The sequence below is a fragment of the Rhipicephalus microplus genome, chromosome X, assembly GCF_043290135.1.
Source record: "Rhipicephalus microplus isolate Deutch F79 chromosome X, USDA_Rmic, whole genome shotgun sequence".
Classification (NCBI taxonomy): Eukaryota; Metazoa; Arthropoda; class Arachnida; order Ixodida; family Ixodidae; genus Rhipicephalus; species Rhipicephalus microplus.
Window position 1 is genome coordinate 135,779,749 of NC_134710.1, and position 13,292 is coordinate 135,793,040.

The 13,292-nt window shown below is 49.3% G+C and overlaps 1 pseudogene; it reads left to right on the plus strand.

Moving 5' to 3' along the window:
• The first annotated feature begins 352 nt into the window (after positions 1-352).
• Positions 353-13,067, plus strand: LOC142775775 (tubulin alpha-2/alpha-4 chain-like; annotated as a pseudogene).
• The last annotated feature ends 225 nt before the right edge of the window (positions 13,068-13,292 follow it).

Sequence of the window (13,292 nt, forward strand, 5' to 3'; positions counted from 1 at the left end):
TGAGCGTGGTTACACCTTGTGGTTTGTCATGTGCTCTGCGAATTCAAATATGGCAATAGTGCAAGTTATAAATGTGTCGCATCAGTCAGCTTGACACGACTTTCTGCTTGCAATTTTGCTGTTGTGGGGTGTTTTAACTGCCCTGTACGCGTGTGTTTGCTTGTATGCACATAAAGTTTCAGGGGGGGTTGATGATTGGGATTTTAAACCCCTCCTCTCTTCGGCGACACCATTGCTGACCTGTCAATTCATGCAAACTGCTAATTCCTAGAACATACTGACCTCATAAACACTCTTGCCTCAAAGATTGTCATTGGTGCTTACCGACATGCCTGTTTTCCTATTCTGCCGCAGCTAAACGAAGAAAATGCGCGAGGTCATATCGGTTCATGTTGGACAAGCGGGCGTTCAGATCGGCAATGCCTGCTGGGAGCTCTACTGCCTGGAGCATGGCATTCAGCCCGACGGCCAGATGCCCAGTGACAAGACGATCGGCGGAGGAGACGACTCCTTCAAGACATTCTTCTGTGAGACCGGAGCCGGCAAGCCCGTGCCTCGTGTCGTCTATGTCGACCTCGAACCCACAGTCGTTGACGAAGTCCGTACTGGCACTTACAGGTGTGCAGCAGTTTCTTATGGTCGCACGGCTTGTATAGTTCTTTTACAAACTTCAACCACTTCGCGGAATTCGCATATTAAGGGTCATTCTATCTGCTTCCCGCAACGCGCAGCCGATCGGGTAAGCTGCCAAGGAGGTCGTAGAAAGTAATTGCAAAAGTAGAAAAACAAACTGGTTGAAAAGGCGCGTATAAATTGTTAAAGGCGGGGGGGGGGGGGGGAGGATGTAGCACATGCCCAAGGGACAAAAAATAGTTCTTCGAACTCTTGGATGGCCGTCCTGTTGGCCTTGTTATGCAAGCAACACTAGCCAATGTTCCCCATTGTGATGGCGTAATGCGCAGCAAGAGCCGCGGGACATAATTGGTGGACTGCAGTCTGTCGGCAGCAACACGAGCACAGCATGTGTGGCCGCAGCTAGTGAGGCGAACAACGCATCCTTCTCGGTGGTAGCAGTTGGTGCTCTCGTAGGAAGGGGCGGTCTGGTGGCTGAGCTCGTGGGAGGAACTAGCGTACTCGTGGAGGTTTGCGTACGTTGCCGATGTCATTGGGCCGCCACCGCCGATAGCGTCGCAAAACGAGCGGCCCTTCTCGACCGCTGCATTTCCTCACCTGTTGATGTTTTTGACAGTGGTCTTGAACTGTTCCAGCGTATCGTAGAGCCATCCCGAGAAGAGAGTATTACTGTGCCCTTGCCCTAGACCTGCGAAAACAGGCAGCCCAGTTTGTTGGTTGGACTTGCAGTTGAGGCAGCACGGATGTTCCGTGCTGGATTGGCAACCTCGGGGTGGCTGCCACCATAATGGAGGCAGAGCTCGTCACGCAAGTTTGTCGCAGTGGTGTGGGTGAAACTACTGCAGTGGGCACAAGGGGCTGTGAGAGACGAGGACAGACTGCTTACTGCAGCTTGAAGAGGCACACCTCCAGTAGTATGGTGATGTCATTGAAAATCGAGGTGCCACATGGGCAGGATGTAGCGAATAGTATTATCCCCTCGCTTGCAAGCTTTACTGGTTCTGTCTTCTTCGGAAGGGGCCACTGCAATTCTTTATGGGCTGCACAAGGAGGGCTGCCCTCTTTGACCTTCATTCGGGCACCATTAAGTCGTACATATATTTAACCATGCACTCTCTCGGCTTTCGGACATAATTTTGCATTGAGTTATAGTGCAAGGATCCTTCATGCAGTCAGACTGTTGTGTATTGTTATGGAGCGTATATCTGCGTATTCTCGCCAATACTGCACTCGAGTGGCCACTAAACACACTTGAGACTTTATGCACTCTGCTTACGATGCGTGTCTTTTACAAACTTCACCAAAATTATTAACCAAGGACAGCGCTGGTAGTTAAGCCGCCTAGATTATTTGTTCAGTCCGTTAAAAGTGAACCTTATGCCGGCCTTTGTTGCACTGATGGGCCTTTTTTTGGGGTGTGAATGAGCCCAGGCACGCCGGCCTCAAGGAGGCACACGCCATCATTTCTGGTGGCCAAACCGTGACGACGCGTGCGGACCAACCAACATGTGGTGCCACAAACATGCGAATGTTCCTCCCAAAAAGAGGCGCGAACCGGGCTTCCGAGATTGCCTACTGGCACATTGCGGATCATTTCGGAGTCCAGGAGCCACCAGTTTTGATTTCAGCAGTCTCAACTTGGGGTGCTGTTCGGACTAGGCAAAGGCCCATGCTTCAATCAGTCAATCAGTTTATTATCATGTCATAAAAGGATGTTACAGGGAGTAAAATATACAGAAGAGGGCATGAGACTCGGACACGTTTAGAGGCTGTTGGGCAGAGTGCATGTATACTTCACTGTAGTTGCCAAAGTACCAGCCCTAGTTTGTGCAGTTGATGTGGCTGATAACTCTTGGCACAACACACACGGCTTGTATTAATCGTCTTGTTGACTGCTGCAGGCAGCTGTTTCACCCCGTGCAGCTGATCACTGGCAAGGAAGATGCAGCAAACAACTATGCTCGCGGTCACTACACGATCGGCAAGGAGATTGTGGATCTGGTGCTGGACCGGATCAGGAAGGTGGCAGACCAGTGCACGGGACTACAGGGTTTCCTCATCTTCCACAGCTTTGTAGGTGACACCGGCTCGGGCTTCACCTCGCTTCTCATGAAGCGCCTCTCGGTGGACTACGGCAAGAAATGCAAGCTCGAGTTCGCCATCTACCCAGCCCCACAGGTACTTACTTTCTATAGCTTCCCATTCTGTGCTGTAGTTTGTGCGTAGAGTACCCAGACACTATGGAGGTGTTGGCGGCCCGGCTTTCTGGCTCGGTTGCTGGCTAATCCTGCTGGCCCAGGAGCTGCTTTATGTCAGTTGTCCGCGCCAGTGTTCTGACAGCATACCTGTCCCCAGCCATGTGGCTGGTGTGGGCTGCACTCCTGAATATTCCTGTTCTTCGTGTAGTCCCATCGGACAAATACACCGGGGAGAGGCCATGCAGGAGACATCACCTTTGCAAACCACTTTGTTGTGATTAACTGTCAACTGCAGGCTGGGTCGCTTGGCAGTTATTGCTCAATTTGTCTGCTGCCACAACTCTTCTCTGTTGCCTCTCTCTGTTTGGGTTAGGCAAGGCACACCTTTTTTACTGCACTCTGTTTTTGTCGTGCCGATGCTTTAATAAAGCACCAGTCCAGTCAAGCAGTGCCCTTTGACAGCTATGGCCCACTTTTTGCCCATGGTCAGTACACTTATACTTGGATATAATGAAATTGATAAGTTTCTTGAAAAATTTGTGGATTTCAGTTATAGAGTTGAACCCCGCTAGAACGAAACTCGCGGGGCTCGGAAAGTATTTCGTAGAAGCAAGAACTCCGTTGTAGTGAAATAGGAAAATATAGCTGAAGTGAGCTAGCAACTTAAAGGGGCGTTTATTCTTAAAGGCCAACTCCGGCGATTTTTCGAGGTCAATGGATCTCAATGAAATTCGCTGGGTATGTTCAAAGAGTCAAAACTGTTATCCGGGACCATGTAGGAGTGTAGGCCTAGCTAGCGAAATCAGCGACAGTCCGGGCCGAGCGTCTCGTACTTAGCACTGACAATGTTTTTGCCTAGATTTGCATGACCCACTACATTCATCACTACATATTTCTCCCTCAGTGAAGATGGTGCCAAGTAAGTGTTCTAAGGTGTCGTGAGGACAAGTGGTTCGTGATATGGTTTGAGGCGATCCACATGTACGATTTCGCGGCCTCGGCGACGCAGGTCCACAGTGGCCGTGAGGGGTTCGATGAGGTAGTTAACAGCGGCAGTTTGTTCTATGACGTGATAAGGTCCATGGTACCTGCTGACAAATTTTGTAGAGGCACCGGGAGCAGCACTGGGGGGCATCCACAGCCAAACAAGAGAGTTGGGCGAAAATTGGTAGTTGGACCGTCCATCGTCGTGACGATATTTCTGCAGCCCTTGTTCTTGTGTTGTAACGGTGCGAGCTAATTGCCGACATTCTTCCGCATAACGCGCGGCTTCGGAAACTGGTGTGCCTTCGGATGAGTCGGGTCGGTAGGGGAGAATGGTGTCAATTGGAGATGATGGTTCTCGACCATAAGGTAAAAAGAATGGAGAAAAGCCTGTCGTTGCTTGAGGTGCCGTGTTGTAAGCGTACGTTACGTAAGGAAGGATAAGATCCCAGTTGGTGTGGTCGGAGGCGACATACATAGAAAGCATGTCGTCAAGAGTACGGTTGAAATGCTCGGTCAAGCCATTTGTTTGTGGGCGATATGCGGTAGTACAGCGGTGAATCTCATGGCATTCTGCAAGAAGTTCTCGAATAATATCCACGGGAAAGACGCAGCCTCGGTCGCTCAAAAGTTCACGTGAAGCGCCGTGACGCAGAACAAAACGTTGCAGCAAGAAAGACGCAACGTCACGTGCCGTCGCTGCTGGTAGAGCGGCCGTTTCTGCATATCTCGTGAGATGGTCGATCGCTACAATAATCCAGCGATTCCGCAGCTGATGTATATGGTAGAGGACCATAAAGGTCTATTCCAACCCGGTCGAATGGTCGCACTAAGCACGGTAACGGCTGCATTGGTGCAGTAGGACGGCTAGGATCGTGCTTGGGGCGTTGGCACTCTGTGCAAGATCAAATGTACTTTTTCACGAATGTGTACATGCCGCGCCAATAAAACCTAAAATGTAGCCTGGCGTAGGTTTTAAACAAACAGGCATGCGCACACTGCAGATCGGCATGGAAAGCAGCACATATGCTGGCGCGGAGATGCCTGAGTAGGACGAGTAGCCATTCGCGACCGTCAGGGTGGTAGTTGCGGCGATAAAGTATTCCATCACGGATGGCGAAGTGAGAGGCTTGTTGGTGTAGCGCTCGAGATGGCGGGTGGGCGAGTGTTTCAGATAGGTAATCCATCAGAGACGCAATCCACGAATCTTTGCGCTGCTCCACAGCCATGTTGATGGGTCCTGATAGTGGAAGGAAGTTGTCTTGGATGGAGACACTCGCAATATCAGTAGAAACAGGCGAACGCGAAAGAGCGTCGGCATCGGCGTGCTTCTGGCCTGAGCGATAAATGACGCGGATGTCGTACTCTTGGAGCCGTCAAGCCCATCGTGCCAAGCGTCCTGAGGGATCTTTGAGGGAGGATAACAAGTACAGCGCGTGGTGGTTTTTAACAACATCGAAAGGGCGGCCGTACAGATAAGGTCGAAATTTTTTAATGGCCCAGATAATCGCTAGGCATTCTTTCTCAGTTACCGAATAATTTGCTTCTGTTCTTGCAAGAGTGTGGCTCGCGTACGCAACAACATATTCTTGGTAACCAGGCTTTCGTTGGGCGAGTACAGCGCCAAGACCGACACCACTAGCATCTGTGTCGATTTCTGTGGGAGCACTTGAGTCGAAATGACGTGGTATGGGTGGTGTTGTAAGCAGTTCACGGAGCTTCTTAAAGGCACTGTCGCAAGCTGGAGACCACGCAGATAGATTGCGGTCTCCCTGAAGTAGGTCTGTCAGAGGCGGCATGATCGAGGCGAAATCCCGGACGAAGCGGCGGAAGTATGAGCAAAGCACAATGAAACTACGCAGCTGCTTGAGAGACGCAGGCCCCGGGAACTCGCGAACAGCACGTAGCTTAGCGGGGTCAGGAAGAACGCCATCCTTCGACAAGACGTGTCCGAGAATGGTCAGCTTGCGCGCTCCAAAGTGACACTTTTTCAAGTTGAGTTGGAGGCCTGCTGCAGAGAGGCAGCGTAGAACCTGTTCCAAGCGACGAAGGTGCGTGGAAAAATCGGGCGAGAATACCAGTACATCGTCTCTAAGTAGCACAAACACGTGTTTCATTTGAGGCCTCCTAGGATAGTGTCCATCATGCGCTCAAATGTTGCCGGCGCATTGCATAGCCCGAATGGCATCACGTTAAATTCGTATTACCCGTCTGGTGTAACAAAGACAGTTTTTGGCCTATCATCCGGATTCATGGGCACTTGCCCGTACCCAGAGCGTAGATCAAGGGAGGAAAAAAACTCTGCACTTTGTAAAGAGTCGAGGGCGTAATCGATTCGAGGCAAAGGATAAACATCCTTTCGTGTTATTTTGTTCAGGCGACGATAATCTGCGCAAAAGCGTATTTTGCCATCCTTCTTTTTAACTAAAACAACCGGTGACGCCCAAGGACTGTTTGACAGTTGAACAATGCCTCGCTTTAGCATGTCACCTACTTGTTCATCGATGATACTGCGTTTAGTCGGCGAAACACGGTATGGTCGCTGCCGTAGTGGTGGGTGATTACCTGTGTCGATCTGGTAGCATACGGTAGATGTTCGACGTAAAGTAGCGCTGTGACTGTCAAAAGATGGTCGAAACTTGTCAAGAAGGCTCAAAAGCTCACACCTCTGTTGAGGGTTTAGGCTTTCGTCGATGACACGGTTGAAAATGTCGGTAGTGGAAGGTTCATTCACGGAACTACAGGAGAGGGCACTAACTTCCGATGATTCATCAGGAACGTCAAGTGTAGCGATGGTTTCGAATGATTCTATCGAACCAATACTTTCGCCTCGAAGTAGCGTAATCGTGAATGGTAACGGATTCTCCACAGGCACGTTGGTCGCACTACCTTAAAAATTAACGAGAGCGATTGGGAGCGGTGATAGGTGGCGATGAACGAAAGCAGCGGAAAGCGTGAAGAATGCGGTAGCGTCGACGACGGTGGAACACGACCCAGGTGCGAAGACAGTAGCGCGTGGAGGGATTTAGGTGTCGTCACTAATGACTAACTTCGCGTCGGAAGGGCGATCATGCACTGGTAGCGCACTACCAAGGGGACAAAGGGCGACTTCGGCACGGGCGCAATCAATGACGGCTTGGTGATGGGAGAGAAAATCCTAACCTAAAATGATGTCATGAGAACAGTGCGGGAGTACTACAAACTGCACTGTGTAGGGCACTCCTTGAATTACAAGTCTGGCAGTACATGCGGTCACAGGCTGCACAGGCTGTGCAGTGGCAGTATGAAGACATGAACCCAAGTAAGGCGTTGTCACTTTTCGAATTGAACGGCAAACGTTTTCTGCAAAGACAGAAGTTGCGGCACCAGTATCAATAAGGGCAAGTACGGGTACACCTTCAAGAACGGCATTAATTACATTCGACGGCGGACGAAGAGGGCTTGTGCTTTGCGACGAGGACGCAGTTCTTGCCTCGGGAACTGCGTCATTTAGTTTTCCGCGTCGAATGTAGGGGGTCATCGGCGCATCGGGGAGGGCGAGCGTCGACGTGGAGAAGGAGATCGGCGATCAGGAGCTGGTCGGTGGCTTGGACGAGGAGCGTACAATTCGGGGTCTGGGGTGTATTGAGTGTACGTGTAATCGTTCTCATATGGACGTAGGTTTTCACGTGAGTGGAGTGGGTGGCGGCTGCACAGACGAGCGACGTGCCCAGGTAGACCAAACGAAAAGCAGATCGGTAGGTTGTCGGCAGTGCGCCATGGATTAGGGACTCAGCGAACTGGAGGTCGTGGCGGCTGGGTGGTGTAAACAGGAGCAGGCAGTGGGGGTGGCGCTTGAAACGTCTGTGGTCGTGGTCGTGCTGCTGCTTCGGCATACATCAATGGTGCATTGACTGGTGGCACCAGCTGCGGAGGAAGGACCTCAGACACTTGATCTCGTATAATAGTCCGTAGAGTAGGGCTAAGCGGTGCACTGCGCTCCGGTAGGCCAGAGATGAGCGAGAGTTGGCGGGCAACTTCTTCGCGCACGAAATCTTTGATCTGCGAGAGGTACTGGGATCGATACCCCGCACCTCCACCAATTATAATAAACAACGAAGACAGTCAAAACTGTTATCAGAGACCAGGTAGGAGGAGCGTAGGCCTAGCTAGCGAAATCAGCGACAGTCCAGGCCGAGCGTCTCGTGCTTAGCACTGACAATGTGTTTGCCTAGATTTGCATGACCCACTAAATTCATCATTACACTTTGCACATTTCTGTAATTTATGCCAAATTACAGGCTTGAGAGATGCGCCGATTGTTTGCAAATGAATTTTTGAAGATTGCCTCAAAAAGCTCACCTCGCTTTCGAATTATTGGCTACATTGCCTTTGTGACGTCATAATTGTCATGTCAACGAATGTGACGCAGCAGATGGCATGACTACTTCGGTCGCTACAGCATTTATTCTTCTGGCCAAGAGGCAATGGCGGGGATGTTTAGCATGAGCATACCACGGGAAAGCTTTTTTCCTTCCTTTGTGGTGTCAGGCCGGCACCTCACTGGTCTGCCTTTGTTTTTATAGTCTCTGCCAGCGGGACCAATATATGGCCTCAGTTTCTTACCAAATAGCACATCATTCACAGACAGGGTGCCCGGTTGGTTTTTCAGTTTGTGTTGTGCTTTTTTGCCTATTAAAAATTATTTTCAGACTTCCTGAGCATTTCAGCTATTGTGCTCATGACAAGAGTGCCTCAGGAACATAGATACACCATTACTTTGCATTGTCAAAAAATCACCGGAGTTGGCCTTTCAAACGAAAAAAGTGTCCGCTGCTTCCTATTCTTTTCCAGCATCGTTGCGACGCGATTCAGTCCTGCATAGGGAGGCCATGGTGAAAACTGCACTGAATGTATCAAATAGTTGCATTAACACCTTAACACCAGCAGTCTTTTACCGTCAAAGTGTATTGGACAACGCAGAGATTGAGGCAGGGTATTGTGGAGCGGAGATTTTCGCCTTATTCTATGCCATTCTTACCATCTATCACTCCCGGCTAGCTGATTTGGTTGATAATGTGGACAAACAGCTGCTCTGATTAGTACCACACTGGCCAAGCGCGAATAAATTAAGCATTGGAATCGGGGGGGGGGGGAGCTGCAAGAAGGAGAGCATGCACTGAGCAACCGAGCTTCATCTTCGGATTGTCTGCGGTTAGAAGGCAAGCCAGCGGCGAAAGCAGAACACTCTCATTGTCATCACTATTGGGCAATGGCGGTGGTTTCTGGTGGTGCCAAGGCGCGTTTTAGACTTTGTCGACATATTTTCAGGTTCTGGAAATGCATCAGTGTTAGACTAGGTTTCCTGTAGAGCAATAAATGTCCGAGCCGGGAATCGCATTGTGAAGCTTCGTTGAAGCGGGGGACGGCAGAAGAAAAGGTGATCATCGTGGCGACAATATTTATGCATTGTCTCCTATGGACTGCTGACAGGGAACTGTGATTTTTTCGTTGCAGCAGAAATTTCTTTGAAGCGGCGTTGTTATAGCGGGGTTCGACTGTTTCCCGAATTTTCGTACTGAACGTGCATACTTATGCGCAAATTAAACAAAAGGGAGACTGAAGGCAGAACTAAGCCGAACCACTTTTTCTACAGTAAACTCACTGCGTTATTATATCTCAGGCCTTTACCAGGCTTGCACTCGTCGCCTATGCAGCCCACACCACCACCCTGACTTGCTGACTTGACACTTTGGACGCACGGTCCACTGTATTGACCACTCCTGGCCTTTATACAGGAAACAGAACTTTTCATTTTCACAATGAGATCTCGGTATACCGAACTTCATGGCACCGTGGAAATTCGTTATTTGGCAAGCTCGTAGTGAAAGCTCAAAAATTCACCATGCTTATTTTTCGCAGACCTAAACGTTCCACTTTTACAACGGTGGGTTCTCGAACTCTTTTTTTTTTCACGAGAAAAACAAATGTACAAAGAAACGCCTAAATATGCACGTTTACAAAAGGTCCTTGCAGTGAAAAGGCCTCCAGCTAATCCACATTCCTGTGGTGCGATTTGGTTCTTTGGTCACAACAGCCTGCTTTCTGACTCGCTTGGCGAAAACAGTTTCCGCTTCTTTGTCTCAAATCACCGCAGCATGAATGCAGAGTTCCTTTGCGGGCGCGATAAGTAATCACCGAAAAAAAGGTGAACACTACTGACACGCTACTACTGACCTCTTTCGAAGAACAAAAAAAGTGCTAAAATTTTCTCGTTCGGTTTTGTGTTCCTTCGCTGTCTCAGGTTTTAAGTGCCCATGCTTCTTGCTCTGCAACTCCCAATCTGCCTCGCTGACCTTGCCCTCCCGTGTTGCCGTCGCTCCCTTACCTCTTCTGCTTTTAAACCAGCAGCGTCAGCATTTCATCAAAAAGACAGAACAGAAAATCGCCCTTTTCTTTTCCCCCCTCTGCCCTGTCGCGCATCTTTCGAGAAGCGTGGCGTTCATTCGCTTTGTCGTCTGCTTACGTACTGCTCCTGGGTAGCCACGACTGTTTTCAGAACGCGAGTTCGTAGTACACAGGTGCTGTTAATATAATGTGGAACTAAGTTATTGCTCGTTATTCTTAAAAGTTCAGTATTCTGAAGCAAGTAGTAGTAGTGAAATAATTTTACACTGAACTATTAGAAGACTGCGTGGGATTTTTTAGAAAGGTTGTTTAAGTGGGGTTCGTTCTAGAGATTTTACTGTATTTAGCTGATGCCAGTAGGGCATACTGGCGCCAATAAAAAAAATCGATAGTCTTTATATAGACATTCTCAGCGGTTTTTTGCCGTCGCCGCCATCTTCCGTAAAAGGTCCAAAACGATACCATGCCCCCCCCCCCCCCCCCCACCGCGCATCGCAACTTTCAGGAGCGGGTAAAAAAGCTCGTGCGCTGCTCAAGCAGAAATCGAATGAGTTGTTTTATGGAGGTTCGTTATAAATAGGTTTAAGTGTGTCTACCAACAGCGGTGTATTCTAGTCTTTACTTTACGTCTTATCATTGCAGGTCTCCACAGCAGTCGTGGAACCCTACAACTCTATTCTCACCACACACACCACCCTGGAACATTCACCCTGCGCTTCATGGTGGACAATGAGGCAATCTTTTATATCTGCCGGCGCAACCTCGACATTGAAAGGCCCACCTACACGAATCTCAACAGGCTCATCGGCCCGATCATCTCCTCCATCACTGCCTCTCTGCGGTTTGATGGTGCCCTGAATGTCGACCTGACAGAGTTTCGGACCCACTTGGTGCCCTACCTTCGCATCCACTTTCCCCTCGTCACCTATGCTCCAGTCATCTCTGCCGAGAAAGCCTACCATGAGCAGGTGACAGTCGCTGAGATCACCAACTCCTGTTTTGAGCCTGCCAACCAGATGGTAAAGTGTGACCCCCGTCACGGAAAGTCCATGGCGTGCTGTCTCCTGTACCGAGGGGATGTTGTGCCTAAGGATGTAAATGCAGCCATTGCGGCCATCAAGACCAAGCGCACGATCCAGTTTGTGGACTGGTGCCCCACTGGATTTAAGGTAAGTTCGCTGCTACCTTGTGCGTCGTGCCTAGCGTAATTGAGAGGACCAGGAAGTTCCAAAGGGACTAACTAATTTACTCGCATAATCCTCGCACTCGCATATTTCTCGCAGCCCCCCACATCGCCCAAGAAAAATCACTATTTTTTTCTAGTATTTATCGCACCCCCGAAAACTGCCGCAATAATGTGGTCTGTTCGTTCCCGCCATTAATGATGATAGCGCACACCATCTGGCGCCATCTCTTATACAATAAGCGTACTATTGCATGGAGATTCAATTCAAGCCAAGCCGAATTGGCCAGTGCACGTTCCGGCGTGTTTTGTATGTTTTGTCGGTAATCTTGGCACGTTATGGGGCGATACTGAAGCCACAAGGCTGCTTCAAGTTTCAAGTGATAGATCATGCGCTAAACAATTGCAACGAGTTTTGTATTCACTACTGGTGACGGCAGCCAAAATCCACCGAGGTGCGTTGGGCCTGCCGTGTGCCTAAAACTGGGATTGATGGTAAACTTCATTTCATCAGAAGGAAACTGCGGACGGTTCTGTTAAATCGCCATCAGCCCAATGCTGACGTCCTAGGCTTACGTTTTGAGGGCTCCTGTTGAGCGCTGACCGCGACCGCTAGGCCCCCAACGCCCACAAGCTTCGCGTATGGTATTCTAATTATCGACTATTTCCTTCCACGTTTTGTGTCTCAAATAAATCTTGCCTTGTGTTGAACTTCTGCTTTTATTGTTGAGGTAAGTTCTAATTAGTACTTCTTAAAGCTTGCTGTGAGTTGGTGGTGCGAGAATCCCGATTTGCGGCCACTTCGTTTGCTTTTTCGCTCTCAGAGGTTTCGTGGAAAGTTTTCCCCGCGCAATTCTTGCACCCCCCCACCCAACTTTGCATCGATATTCTGGCAAAAAAGTGCAAGGATTATGCGAATACGATATATAATATTGAGAACCAACAATATTGCCACGTTACGTAGATGTTAGTTGTGTATTTTGGAGTAGGACTTCACATAACAAACTGTAGTTCAAACTGAAAATGAAGAACAAGAAAGCCCCCCATTCATTTTTTTTCGCTGGCTTACAATTTGTTGTAAAGGTGCGAATCTCTTGAGGGAGCTCGGTATCAAACTTCAGTTTTTGGTCTTTCGTTGCTGCACAACTTCATATTTATCCCTTTCTCAACTGTTAGTGAGTTCATAAGACTTGTACAATTCCTAGTGGTTTTGTGTGTGAGCAGTGGCTTTTGTTCAAACATAGCTTGTGTTTACAATGTGCTATTGTGGCTTTGTCCATTCTTGGGTGTTCAATCACTACACCCGATTCGTATTGCAGGTTGGCATCAACTACCAGCCGCCGACTGTTGTACCCGGTGGCGACCTCGCCAAGGTTCAGCGTGCTGTGTGCATGCTGTCAAACACAACAGCCATAGCAGAGGCCTGGGCACGGCTCGACCACAAGTTTGACCTCATGTATGCCAAGCGGGCGTTTGTTCACTGGTATGTCGGTGAAGGCATGGAGGAAGGCGAGTTTTCCGAAGCCAGGGAGGACTTGGCTGCCCTCGAGAAGGACTACGAGGAGGTTGGCATAGACTCTGCAGAGGGTGCTGAAGATGATGGTGGGTTGGAGTTTTGAGGAAAAGCGTTGGTGCCCTCCTGCTCGGGGCCATGCAATAAAAGAGCAGTTGTCCATGCCCGAGATTTGTTGATTCTTCATATTAAAGGACTTAGTCTGTCCACGCCATTTAGTGGCTCCTGCCATGTCTAATGCAAGTTGTCAGTGGTATTAACAATAAAAAGCATGTATCTGGTGGTGGTCTTGCTCCGCGCTCTCGTTTTTTGTAGCCATAGACCAGGCAACTGAACTTCTGGGGCTGCTTGTTTGGGACAGCGAACCATTTTTTTTGCTGCTGTTAGCTTCAAG